The following is a 14,782-nucleotide window of genomic DNA, read 5'->3' as shown; positions in this document are numbered from 1 at the left end:
TTAATACTTTCTAGTGCATTTTCATTTCATCCATTTTATTTTTTTCAGCTCTAGGATTTCTGTTTGGTTCTTTTTAATGATTTCTGTGTCTGTTAAATTTTTTGTTTTCTTCATGTATTGTTTTTCTGACTTCACTGAATTGCCTTTGTGTGTTTTCTTGCAGCTCACTGAGGCCTTCTTTAAAACAACTGTTTTGAATTTTTTATTGGGCAGATTGCAGATCTCCATTTTTGGGGGTCAGTAACTGGAAAATTACTGTGTTCCTTTGGTGGTGCTATGTTTCATTGAGTTTTCACATTCCTTGAAGTCTTGTGTTGCTGTCTTTGCATCTGAAGCAATCATCTCTTCCAGTCTTTACTGACTGGCTTCAGGAGAGATACACCTTTTGTCGGCCCTGCTAGGGATTCTGAGGCTTTCTCAGTAAATGAAAATTGCATTAGCAGATATTCCAATTGCTTTTTAAATGGTTATCAAGTTTTAGAATTAACCTGTAGAAAACACATGGAAGATTTTATTTTATTTTTTGGGTTGACTTAAACAACAACATTTATTTTCTCACAATTGTGGAGGCCAGAAGTCTGAGAGCAAGGTGTCCACTGGGTTCATTTCTCCTAAGACCTCTATCCTTTGTGGAAATTTTTATAAGAGTTGAAAAAGTGAATATGAAAAACCTTGAACAATGTATGAAGACATAAGCATTAAAATAACTAAAATCAGAAATACATTCCGGTACTCTTTGATAGAAATGCATGTATACCACTTTTATAAATGAAAAGTAATGACTGTTGCAGCTCATAAAGAGGAACTTTGGGGTGATACTTTTATTTTTTGATTGAGTGGTATTTAGATTAAATGGCTATGTTTACTTTCATGGAGCTGCTTGCTGTTAATTTGTATACTTTTCTGTAATATTTAATGCAAAGCTTTAAAAGTTTATTTAAAGTTAAAAACTCAGTACTCTTCACTTAAACTGTCTCTGCATGTAAACATATCACATGAAGACCAACAACCACTATTAACATTTTCTTCCATTCTTTTGTGCATTTTTTGCCTATAATCTTTATTTAATATTTTTTCGTTTTGTGAAAGTACATGCTCTGTACTTTCACAGAGCACAGTGGATTGATGATATGATTGACAGAAAGATGCTAAGAAACATAGTATGGGACGTTTCTTTAATGGCAAATAATCCAGAAATTTATTAAGGTTTTTACATTAAAAATATAAGGGTTCTGATTCTGGTCAGCATGTAGTAAGCACACTCTACCCTTTCTCTCTGACTAAATACAATTAAAATCCTAGGGCAGAGTACATGGACCAGCTGTCTGAGTACCATGAAAGATAAATGGTAGCAGATAGAATGGGAAATGAAATTGTTTTAGTTTTTTCTCTCCATAGAATACCTTACAGCCTGGACTCAAAGGTAACCCAAAACCTGGAACTGGACACTAGGTGCAGACAGAAAGAAGTCTGAGAGAAGCTCTGTCTTTATAGTCTCAGGAGTGAGAAAGGGGATTCTTATAAAGAGGTTGGAAGCAAGGGATGGAGGAAGAGAATCTTTTGTGTTTTGTTTGCTTTTTTTTTTTTTTTCCATTTTGTCCTGCTCTTGTCTCCCATGAAATTCTGTGGTGGTGAAGGCAGCAATGACATTGGCAGCCAGGTGGGAGCAGAATCCTTTTATTTATAGGGATTATGGTCCTAAGACCATGGAGATATTTGCTGATTTTGTCCTCTCAATTCTCACCACTTTACCCGGGAAGCAGTCACAGTTGTGGGAGGTGCTCAGCAGAGCAGGAAAACAAAAGCCCTTCCCTTCTAGCAAGAAGACCCAGAAAAGGTCCTCTAGGAGCTGGAATGTCTCGGGAGGATTGTAGAGAGGAAGGAACTCAACAAAGTGAACCCATAATATTGTGTATGAACTCCTGGGTTCTTTTCCAAAATAGCATATATGCATCTGACTCTAAACAGCATGCCAAAGGCTACACTACTGCCCAAGTCCTATGTTGGCTGTTGCACAATATGCATGAGACAAATCAAAATGGTACTGCAAGGGCTTTGAAAACCAAACTGACATTGGAACCACAGCCCAGGGAAATTGGATAGGAATTTGTGGATTGGACTTAAGCAGGTAGATTGCTGCTAAAACAAAAATCCAACATTTTCCGTTGGATTTAAACAAGGTTCAGAGTAACACAGCGTAGTATCCAAACATTCAAAATTACTCCACATATAAAGAATCAGGAAAATCTCACCATCTCTTAAGAAGAAAATATAGTCAGCAGATGGCAACCATGACACGACATAGGTGTTGGAATCATCAAAGAGTTTAAAGTGTAATTATTAATTAAAACCTTGCTCTAATAATTGAGGGTAAACCTCCTTGAAGCAAATGGAAAGTTATACATTTAAATTTAAAATTGGAAGTTTGGGGACTTCCCTGGTGGTGCAGTGGATAAGACTTTGCGCTCCCAAAGCAAGGGGCCCAAGTTTGATCCCTGGTCAGGGAACTAGATCTCATATGTGTGCCACAACTAAGAGTTTGACTGCCACAACTAAGGAGCTCGCCTGCTGCAGCTAAGGAGCCCGCCTGCTGCAACTAAGGAGCCTATGTGCTGCAACTAAGGAGCCCACATGCCACAGCTAAGGAGGTGGAGAGCTGCAACTAAGGAGGCTTGGAGCTTCAACTGAGCCCGTGAGCCACAACTAAGGAGCCTTCCTGCCGCAACTAAGACCTGGTGCAACCAAATAAATGTATATTTTTATAAAACATAAAAAAATAAAATTGGAAGTTTTAAAACTAAATTTAAAATTCGTTGAGTGATGTCAGTGACAGAATAGGGATATATTAAGTCAGTTAACTTGAAGGTAGAAGAATAAAAACTATCTAGTCTGAACAACAGGGATTTAAAATAAACTGAAGAAAGATGAGGAGAGCTTCAGGGACCCATGGGACAATAACAGAAAGTTTGTGTTTCATGTTATTGAAGTCCCAAAAGGAGTGGAGATGGAGTGGTGCAGAAAAAGTGTTTGTAGAAATTATAGAAAGAAAGAAAGAAATATGTTTCTGTTTGCAGTTGACATGATAGTCTGCTTAGAAAATCCCAAGGAATGTACAAAAAAGACTGTGGAACTAATTAGCGAGTTCAGCACAATTGTAGGATACAAGATCAACATATTAAAACCAGTTATATTTCTTTGTACTAGCAATTAACATGGGGAAACTGAAATTGAAAACACAACCACTCAAAAAACTATTAGGTGTAAATCTAACAAAACATGTACAGTGCTTATATGCTGAAAACTATACAATAATGATTAAAGAGGGAATTCCCTGGCGGTCCAGTGGTTAGGACTCCATGCTTCCATTGCAGGGGGTGTGGGTTCGATACCTGGTCAGGAAACTGAGATTCCCACAAGCCATGGCTTGGCCAAAAAAAAAAAAAGAAAAATGGTTAAAGAAATCAAAGATCTAAATAAATGGAGAAAGATATCATGTTCATAGATTGGAACACTAAACATAGTAGTGATGTCAATTCTCAAATTGATACGTATGTTTACTGTAATTCCTATCAAAATTCTAGCAAGATTTTTGTAGACATAGACTAGATTACTCTAAAATGTATATGGAAAGCAAATAAACTAGAATGGGTAAAACAATTTTGAAGAAGAATAAAATGGAAGGAATCATTTTACACATTTCAAGACTTTATAGCTATTGTAATCAAGACTGTGTAGTATTGGTGGAGGGCTAGACACGTAGATCACTGGAACATTATAGAAAACCCAGAAATAGACTCATAAAGTACAGCCAACTGGTTTTTTTATTTAGTTGCAGCACGTGGGCTCCTTAGTTGTGACATGCAAACTCTTAGTTGCGGCATGCATGTGGGATCTAGTTCCCTGACCAGGGCTAGAACGCAGGCCCTCTACATTGGGAGCATGGAGTCTTATCCACTGTGCCACCAGGGAAGTCCCCAGACACCTGCTCTTTGACTGAATGTTTGTGTCCCCCCCGCCCCAAGTTTGTATGTTGAAATCTTAACCCTTGGTGTGATTGTATTAGGGAGTTGGGGCCTTTGGGAGGTAATTAAATCATGAGGGTGGAGTCCTCGTTAATGGGATTACTGCCCTTATAAAAGAAACCCCAGAGAACTCTCACTTCCTTTTCTGCCATGTGAGGACACAGTGAGAAGATGGCCAATTATGAACCAGGAAGTGGGCCCTCACCAGAAACTGAATCTGCCAGTGCCTTGATCTTGGACTTCCTAGCCTTTAGAACAGTGAGAAGTAAATATTTGTTGTTTAAGCCACCCAGTGTATGCTATTTTTATTATAGCAGCACAAAGGACTAAGACAGGTGCCAAAGCAATTCATTGGAGGAAAGGTAGTTTTCTCAACAATTGGTGCTAGAACAATTGGTTATCCATAGGGAAAAACAAAACGCAAAAATCCTGGATCTAATCTCACATTTTACAGAAGAAGTTACTCAAATGTATCATAGGTTTAAATGTAAAACTATAAAAAATTTTAGGAGAAAATCTCAGAGAAAAAATTTAGAATTCTTTTACATGACACCTAAAGCATGATCCATTCCACCTAAAGAAAAAAAAAAAGATAAATTAGACTTCATCAAAATTAAAAGCTTCGGCTCTATCACAGAGTCTGTGAAAAGAATTTTAAAAAGAGGTTATAGACTTGAAGAAAATATTTGTGAACAACATATCTGGTAGAGACTTACATCCAGAATATATAAGGAAATCTCAATAACTCCTAAATACCAAGGGGATCAAAGAAGAAAGTACAAGAGAAGTTAGAAAATGCTTTGAGGTGAATGAAAACAGAAATCACAAATACAGAAACTATGGGATGCAGCTAAAGTAGTGTTCGGAGGGAAATTTACAGCTGTAAATGCCTGTATTAAGAAAGAAGAAAGAGAGAGTGGAGACAGCAGAAGCTAGAAGAACTACAGTCCTGCAGCCTGCGGTACGAAAACTACATTTACAGAACAATAGACAAAATGAAAAGGCAGAGGACTATGTACAGATGAAGGAAAAAGATAAAACCCCAGAAAAAGAACTAAATGAAGTGGAGATAGGCAATCTTCCAGAAAAAGAATTCAGAATAATGATAGTGAAAATGATCCAGGACCTCCAAAAAAGAATGGAGACAAAGATGGAGAAGATGCAAGAAATGTTTAACAAAGACCTAGAAGAATTAAAAAACAAACAGAGATGAACAATACAATAACTAAAATGAAAAATGCACTAGAAGGAATAAATAACAGGATAACTGAGGCAGAAGAACGGGTAAGTGACCTGGAAGACAGAATGGTGGAATTCACTGCTATGGAACAGAATAAAAAAGAATGAAAAGAAATGAAGACAGCCTAAGAGACCTCTGGGACAACATTAAATGCACCAACACTCATGTTATAGAGGTCCCAGAAGGAGAAGGGAGAGAAAGGACCCAAGAAAACATTTGAAGGGATTATAGTCGAAAACTTCCTTAACACAGGAAAGGAAATAGCCATCCAGGTCCAGGAAGCACAGAGAGTTCCAGGCAGGATAAACCCAAGGAGAAACACGCTGAGACGCCGAGACACATAGTAATCAAAATGACAAAAATTAAAGGCAAAGAAAAATTATTAAAAGCACCAAGGGGAAAATGACAAATAACATACAAGGGAACTCCCATAAGGTTAACAGCGGATTTCTCAGCAGAACTCTACAAGCCAAAAGGGAGTGGCATTGACATATTTAAAGAGATGAAAGAGAAGCACCTACAATGAAGATTACTCTATGTGGCAAGGATCTCATTCAGATTCAGCGAAGAAATCAAAAGCTTTACAGACAAGCAAAAGCTAAGAGAATCAGCACCACCAAACCAGCTCTACAACAAATGCTAAAGGAACTTCTGTAAGTGGGAAACACAAGAGAAGAAAAGGACCTACAAAAACAAACCCAAAACAATTAAGAAAACTCATAAGAACTTCACATATCGATAATTACCTTAAATGTGAATGGATTAAATGCTCCAACCAAAAGACACAGGCTTGCTGAACGGATACAAAAACAAGACCCATATATATGCTGTGCACAAGAGACCCACTTCAGACCTAGGAACACATACAGACTGAAACTGAGGGGATGGTAAAAGATATTCTATGCAAATGGAAATCAAAAGAAAGCTGGAGTAGCGATACTCATATCAGATAAAATACTTTATTTTTTAAATAAATTTATTTATTTTAGTTTTGGCTATTTTGGCTCTTCATTGCTGTGCGCCAGCTTTCTCTAGTTACGGTGAGCGGGCGCTACTCTTCGTTGCGATGCAAGGGCTTCTCATTGCAGTGGCTTCTCTTGTTTCAGAGCACTGGCTCTAAGTGCATGGGCTTCAGTAGTTGTGGTTCACAACTCTAGAACACAGTCTCGTAGTTGTGGTGCACAGGCTTAGTTGCTCCACGGCATGTGGGATCTTCCCGGACCAGGGCTTGAACCTGTGTCCCCTGCATTGGGAGGCAGATTCTTAACCACTGTGCCACCAGGGAAGCCCAAAATAGACTTTAAAATAAAGACTGTTACAAGAGAGAAGAAAGGACACTACATAGTGATCAAGGGATCAATCCAAGAAGAAGATACGACAATTATAAATATATATGCACCCAACATAGGAGCACCTCAATACATAAGGCAAATGCTAAGAGCTATACAAGAGGAAATCGACAGTAACACAATAATAGTGGGGACTTTAACACCTCACTTACACCAATGGACAGATCATCCAGACAGAAAATTAATAAGGAAACGCCAGCTTTAAATGACACAGTGGACCAGATAGGTTTAATTGATATTTATAGGACATTTCATCCAAAAACAGCTGATTACACTTCCTTCTCAAGTGCACACGGAACATTCTCCAGGATAGATCACATCTTGGGTCACAAATCAAGCCTTGGTAAATTTAAGAAAATTGGAATCATATTAAGCGTCTTTTCCAAACACAATGCTATGAGATTAGAAATCAATTACAGGGAAAAAATGTAAAAAACACAGACACATAGAGGTTAAACAATACATTACTAAATAACCAAGAGATCACTGAAGAAATAAAAAAATACCTAGAGACAAATGACAATGAAAACACGACGATCCAAAACCTATGGGATGCAGCAAAAGCAGTTCTAACAGGAAGTTTATAGCAATACAATCCTACTTCAAGAAACAAAAAAATCTCAAATAAACAATCTAACCTTACACTTAAAGGAACTTGAGAAAGAAGAACAAACAAAACCCAAAGTTAGTAGAAGGAAAGAAATCATAAAGATCAGAGCAGAAATAAATGAAGTAGAAACAAAGAAAAGAAAACAATAGCAAATATCAATAAAACTAAAAGCTGGTTGTTTGAGAAGATAAAGTTGATAAACCTTTAGCCAGACTCATCAAGAAAATGAGAGAGAGGACTCAAATCAATAAAATTGGAAGTGAAAAAAGAGAAGTTACAGTGGACACCTCAGAAATACAAAGCATCCTAAGAGACTACTACAAGCAACTCTATGCCAATAAAATGGACAACCTGGAAGAAATGGACAAATTCTTAGAAAGATATAGCCTTCCAAGACTGAACCAGGAAGAAATAGAAAATATGAATAGACCAATCACAAGTAATGAAATTGAAACTGTGATTAAAAGTCTTCCAACAAACAAAAGTCCAGGACCAGATGGCTTCACAGGTGAATTCTATCAAATGTTTAGAGAAGAGCTAACACCCATCCTTCTCAAACTCTTCCAGAAAATTGCAGAGGAAGGAACACTCCCAAACTCATTCTACGAGGCCACCATCACCCTGATATCAAAACCAAACAAAGATACTACAAAAAAAGAAAATTACAGACCAATATCACTGATGAATATAGATGCAAAAATCCTCAACCAAATACTAGCAAACAGAATCCAGCAACACATTAAAAGGATCATACACCATGATCAAGTGGGATTTATCCCAGGGGTGCAGGGATTCTTCAGTATACACAAATTAATGTGGTACACCATATTAAAAAACTGAAAAATAAAAACCATATGATCATCTCAATAGATGCAGAGAAGGCTTTTGACAAAATTCAACACCCATTTATGATAAAAACTCTCCAGAAAGTGGGCATAGAGGGAACCTACGTCAAGATAATAAAGGCCATATATGACAAACCCACAGCAGACATCATTGTCAGTGGTGAAAAACTGAAAGCATTTCCTCTAAGATCAGGAACAAGACAAGGATGTCCGCACTTGCCACTCTTATTCAACATAGTTTTAGAAGTCTTAGCCACAGTAATCAGAGAAGAAAAAGAAATAAAAGGAATCCAAATTGGAAAAGAAAAAGTAAAACTGTCACTCTTTGCAGATCACATGATACTATACATAGATAATCCTAAAGATGCTACTAGAAAACTCTAGAGCTAATCAATGAATTTGGTAAAGGTGCAGGATACAAAATTAATGCACAAAAATCTCTTGCGTTCCTATAACAACGAAAGATCAGAAAGAGAAATTAAGGAAACAATCTCATTCACCATTGCAACAAAAAGAATAAAACCTAGGAATAAATCTACCTAAGGAGGTAAAAGACCTGTATTCAGGAAACTATAAGTCACTGATGAAAGAAATCAAAGATGACAGATACAGATGGAGAGATATACCATGTTCTTAGATTGGAAGAATCAATATTGTGAAAATGACTGTACTACTCAAAGCAATCTACAGATTCAATGCAATCCCCATCAAATTACCAATGGCATTTTTTACAGAACTAGAACAAAAAATCTTAAGATTTGTATGTAGCCATAAAAGATCCAGAACAGCCAAAGCAATCTTGAGGGAAAAAAACAGAGCTGGAGAAATGAGACTCCCTGACTTCAGACTATACTACAAAACTACAGTAATCAACACAATATGGTACTGGCAAAAAAACAGAAATATAGATCAATGGAACAGGATAGAAAACCCAGAGATAAACTCATGCACCGGTGGTCAACTAATCCATGACAAAGGAGTTAAGGATATACAATGGAGAAAAGACAGTCTCTTCAATAAGTGGTGCTGGGAAAACTGGACAGCTGCATTTAAAAGAATGAAATTAGAACACTCCCTAACACCATGCACAAAAATAAACTCAAAATGGATTAAAGACCTAAATGAAAAACCAGACACTATAAAACCCTTAGAGGAGAGCATAGGAAGAACACTCTGACATAAACCACAACAAGATCTTTTTTGATCCATCTCCTACAGTAATGGAAATAAAAACAAAAATAAACAAATGGGAACTAATGAAACTTAAAAGCTTTTGCACAGCAAAGGAAACTACAAACAAGACGAAAAGACAGCCCTCAGAATGGGAGAGAATATTTGCAAATGAGTCAACGGACAAAGGATTAATCTCCAGAATATATAAACAGCTCATGCAGCTCAGTATTAAAAAAACAAACAACCCAATCGAAAAATGGGCAGAAGACCTAAGTAGGCATTCCTCCAAAGAAGACATACAGATGGCGAAGAAGCACATGAAAAGCTGCTCAACATCACTAATTATTAGAGAAATGCAAATCAAAACTATGATGAGATATCACCTCACACCAGTTAGAATGGGCATCATCAGAAAATCTACAAACAACAAATGCTGGAGAGGGTCTGGAGAAAAGGGAACCCTTTTGCACTGTTGGTGGGAATGTAAATTGATACAGCCACTATGGAGAACAGTATGGAGGTTCCTTAAAAGACTAAAAATAGAATTACCATATGACCCAGCAATCCCACTACTGAGTATATGTGCAGAGAAAACCATAATTCAAAAAGACACATGCACTCCAGTGTTCATTGCAGCATGATTTACAATAGCCAGGACGTGGAAGCAACCTAAATGCCTATTGACAGACGAATGGATAAAGAAGATGTGGTACGTATATACAATGGAATATTACCCAGCCATAAAAAGGAACGAAATTGGGTCATTTGTATAGACGTGGAAGTAAGAAAGAGAAAAACAAATATCGCATATTAACGCATATATGTGGAATCTAGAAAGAAACAGATGAACTGTTTTGCAAGGCAGAAATAGAGACACAGATGTAGAGAACAAACATAGGGACACCAAGGGGGAAAGCAGGGGGTGGTGGTCGTGGTGGTGGGATGAATTGGGAGATTGGGATTGACGTATATACACTAATATGTATAAAACAGGTAACTAATAACCTGCTGTATAAAAAAAATAAAATTAATTAAAAAAATAAGGAAGAGCTCAAATCAGTAACTTTAAGAAACTAGAGCAAGACGAAAAAGAAGAGCAAAATAAACTCAAAGCAAACAGAAGGAAGAAAATAGTAAAGGCTAGAGTGGGAACAAATGAATAGAGACTAAAATAATAGAGTAAATAAAAGCAAGAGTTTGCTCTTTTAAAAGATCAACAACTGAGAAAAAAGAGACGCAAACAGCTAGAATCATTAATGAAAGTGGGGACGTTAACACCAAGCTTTCAGAAATAAAAATGATTTATAATACTTTGAACAGCAAATATTATGCCAATAAATTAGATAGCCTAGGTGAAAACGGGCAAATTCCTAGAAACACACAAACTAACAAAATTTACTCAAGAAGAAATAGAAAATCTGAATAAATGTAACAAGTAAAGAGGTTAATAGTTTATAAACTTCCCACACAGAAAAAAACCCAAGGACTTCCCTGCTGGCGCAGTGGTTAAGAATCCACCTGCCAATGCAGGGGACATGGGTTTGAGCCCTGTTCTGGGAAGATCCCACATGCTGCGGAGCAACTAAGCCCGTGTGCCACAACTACTGAGCCTGTGCTCTAGAGCCTGCAAGCCACAACTACAGAGCTCGCCTGCCACAGCTGCTGAAGCCCGCACGTCTAGAGCCCGTGCTCCGTAACAAGAGAAGCCACCACAGTGAAAAGTATGCACACCACAACGAAGAGTAGCTCCCCGCTCTCTGCAACTAGAGAAAGCCGGCGCGTAGCAACGAAGACCCAATGCAGCCAGAAATAAATAAATAAAATTAATTAATTAAACAAAAAAAATCCCAAGATCAGATGGCTTCACTAGTAAATTCTACCAGGTGTTTAAAGATTTATCATGAACTGTTCTATAAAAGTACAAAGGAGCACTTTCCAAGTTATTCTACAAGGCCAGCATTACCCTAATACCAAAGCCAGACAAAGACATAAAAAAGGTACACACCAATATCCCTTATGAATATAGATGCAGAAGTTCTCAATATTATTAAACGGAGTCTAGCAACATTTAAAGGGATTATACCCAGGAATGCAAAGTTGGTTCAATATGAGAAAAAAATCAATCAGTGTAATATACCTTATTAGTAGGATAAATTAAAATCCACATGATCAGGCTTCCCTGGTGGCGCAGTGGTTGAGAGTCCGCCTGCCGATGCAGGGGACACGGGTTCGTGCCCCGCTCCGGGAAGATCCCACATGCCGCAGAGTGGCTGGGCCTGTGAGCCATGGCCGCTGAGCCTGCGCGTCTGGAGCCTGTGCTCTGCAACGGGAGAGGCCCCGACAGTGAGAGGCCCGCGTACCAAAACAAAACAAAACAAAACAAAAAAACCCACATGATCATCTCAAAAGACACAAAGCGTAATACACTTTCATGATTAAAAAAAAAAAAAAAACACTCAGCAAACTATGAATAGATGGGGACTCCCTCAACTTGATAAAGGGCTTATATGAAAAACTCCCATGTAATACCATACTTAAGGTGAAAGACTGAATGCTCCTTTCCTAAGATCAGGAATAAAATGCATTCTCACCACTGCAATTCAACATTGTACCAGAAGTTCTAGCCACAACAATTTTACAAGAAAAACGAAAGGCATACAGATTGGAAAAGAAGTTAAACTATCTCTATTTGCAAATTACATGATCTCATATATATAATGTCTTAAGGAATACACACACAGACACATGCACACATGCACAGGTTCAGTGTCACTAGCCATTAGGGAAATGCAAATTAAGATCCAATAAGATACTAATACACTCTTATTAGTACAGGTAAAATAAAGAGTAGTGACAATACCAAATGCTGGTGAGGATGCTAAGAAACGAAGTCTCATGCTGCTGGTGAAAATGTAGAATGGTATGGGCACTCTGGAAAATATTTTGGCAGTTTCTTAGGATAAATTTTGCTTTGGAAAAGCTTTGCGTTAAAATGAATACAGTGAAGTAAAGATGAATAATTCCCCTCTTGCTTGGTTCAGGTAGGTGGGCTGTGTAATGAACTAGAATTTGGATTTCTTTTTTTTTTTTAATTTTGTTTTCCTGGTGCTGTGAAAATTAGCAATTAGTATAACTAATAAGGATTAATGGAAACTGAAAACGACTAAGGTCATGTCAGAAAGATTTGTATTTGCTGCAGAATTGAAGTGAGATGGTTTTTTTTCTCATATTAGTAGTTCCATGTATAAGAGAACCCACCCACGCCCCTGCCCCCTGCTTCTTGTGTTACCGATTTGTGTGCGGAAGATGCCTGAGAAGGAGATTAAGATTAGTAGGATCACAATTTCCTGGAGGGCTTGGTTTTGGGATACTTAAGGGAAGAGATGTGGGGCTTGGCAGAGGACTGAGGTTGGAAAAGCTACAACTTGTTCATGGCCATCAGTCTTCAGGGATCCTCTTGACAGCGTCTTTCCACAGGCATATATCTCATTAGTGTTTGTTTCCCCCCTTGAAGTAGAATGGAGGGTTGGGGACACAGGAGCAGAAACGTTGCTTCCCTGGAGTCCTTGTTTATGCTGGGTGGTGAGCACTGTTGCTGGTGCCCTGCTGCAGGTCTACTGCTTGAGACCTTTTTGAGCTGTTATGTTCCAGGTGAGTCTTGTGAATGGTTGAGCTGTTGTCAGCACCTCTGCTCCTTGGGTCAGCCGCTGTCACCTGCCAATTCCTCTATCTGTTGCCTTCTGAATTGACCCACAGCGGGTTCTTTGTACTATTTCCTTAGAGGGTTCTTGGACTGGAAAACTGCATGTGCGCCTGAGACTTGTGCTTCCAGGAAGGTGGATGGAGTGGTAGCCATTCCTTCTTGTGAATTGGCTGTGGTGTGACTCCTTTTGCTTCTCCCTTCTGGTCTCACACTTCTGAGGAATCATCTCCTTGGCCTGGGTTTTCATCCGTGAGCTGAATCAAGCCAAGATACATGTCTGGGCAGGTTCCCTGTAGCACAGACAAAAGAAAACAGCAACATGGAACAGGAGAAGTGGATTTAAACTTGAATTTCATCAGCGAGCTCAGTAAGGAAAGGAATTCTAAATTCCTGGGCCCTTCTGCTAGAGTTTTCTATTTTGATTTTTTTTTTTTTTTTTTGCGGTACGCAGGCCTTTCACTGCTGTGGCCTCTCCCGCTGCGGAGCACAGGCTCCGGACGCGCAGGCCCAGCCGCCATGGCTCACGGGCCCAGCCGCTCCGCAGCATGCGGGATCTTCCCAGACCGGGGCACGAACCCACGTCCCCGGCATCAGCAGGCAGACTCCCAACCACTGCGCCACCAGGGAAGCCCTATTCTGATTTTATTGGTTTAAATTTCTCTACTTGGAAGCAACAGAAATTAATTGGCTTACACAAGCAAAAAGAGTGTTTATTGGAAGGATATGGGGTGGCTCACAGACTGGAAAGAAGAGCTGATGAGCTCGTCTTCAGAAAGGGCTGGAGCCAGAGCAGCCCGTGATCTGGGGAGCAGGAACCTCTTGGGGAAGAATAAACACCACCGAATCCAGCTTTTTTTTTGTTTGTTTGTTTGTTTTGCGGTACGCGGGCCTCTCGCTGCTGTGGCCTCTCCCGTTGCAGAGCACAGGCTCCGGACGCGCAGGCCCAGCCGCCATGGCTCACGGGCCCAGCCGCTCTGCGGCACGTGGGACCTTCCCGGACCGGGGCACGAACCCGCGTCCCCTGCATTGGCAGACGGACTCTCAACCACTGCGCCACCAGGGAAGCCCTCGAATCCAGTTTTGATTCTTTCTGCTCAGAAGTCAAAGGCCAGGGAGAGAGGCCTAACCAGCCTGGCGGGGGTCAGGGAGGGGCACCTTAACTGGCCGTTATGTCCAGGCCAAATCCTGTGGAGAAAGGTGGTTCTCAGAGCCACACTGGACTGCTGTTACTCCAAGGAGGAGACAGCTGCTGGGCAGGCAGAAATAGGAGGGGCCCTTTGCCCTCACCCTCCCAGGAACATCTGGGGGACCAGGAGCAGAGACATCTACCCAATACCACTGTCACAGTGAATTTTGTTTTATGTCAGGGGCCTAGGCTTTTTGGTGTTTTTGTGTTGAGGGTTGACCCCACTGCACTTTATTTATCAGTGAATCACTGTTTGTGTAAGAATGTGTTTTTTGAGGGATCAGACCTTGGATAAAGGTTTCCCAAGGATTTCTCTCGGTCTGGCCTGTGCACAGAGAATGGGGGGGGGGGGGGTTTCCAGAATGTCCATTTGGCCAAGAGCAACTGAAGATGCTGTCTGTTACACAGGAGTACTTTCCTGTGCCACGTGTGAGAAAAATGCCCTCTCTAGGGAGTGGCCTTTTAGAAGTGCCTAATATGGAAGAGGATTGAGAGTTTATTACCAGAGCTAGAGAGGCAGTTTTTTTGTTTCTTTGGTTAGACTTACTTAGACACTACCCACAGTCACTAGGAGCCGACCAAGACTTTGTGTGTGTGTGTGTGTGTGTGTTTGTGTGTGTGTGTGTGTGTGTGTGTGTGTGTGTGTGTGTGTGT

At 39.7% G+C, this 14,782-nt stretch overlaps 1 protein-coding gene across 3 annotated transcripts in view; it reads left to right on the top strand.

Annotated features, from left to right (window-relative positions):
• The window catches only part of SCAP (SREBF chaperone), an 88,361-nt gene that overhangs the window by 34,946 nt on the left and 38,633 nt on the right, over positions 1-14,782 (top strand). The window lies entirely within an intron of this gene.

This window comes from Monodon monoceros, unplaced genomic scaffold, assembly GCF_005190385.1.
Source record: "Monodon monoceros isolate NGI ecotype Baffin Bay Population unplaced genomic scaffold, NGI_Narwhal_1 Super_Scaffold_3, whole genome shotgun sequence".
Lineage (NCBI taxonomy): Eukaryota > Metazoa > Chordata > Mammalia > Artiodactyla > Monodontidae > Monodon > Monodon monoceros.
Note: the sequence above shows the minus strand (reverse complement) of the source record. Positions and strands in the feature narration are given on the sequence as shown.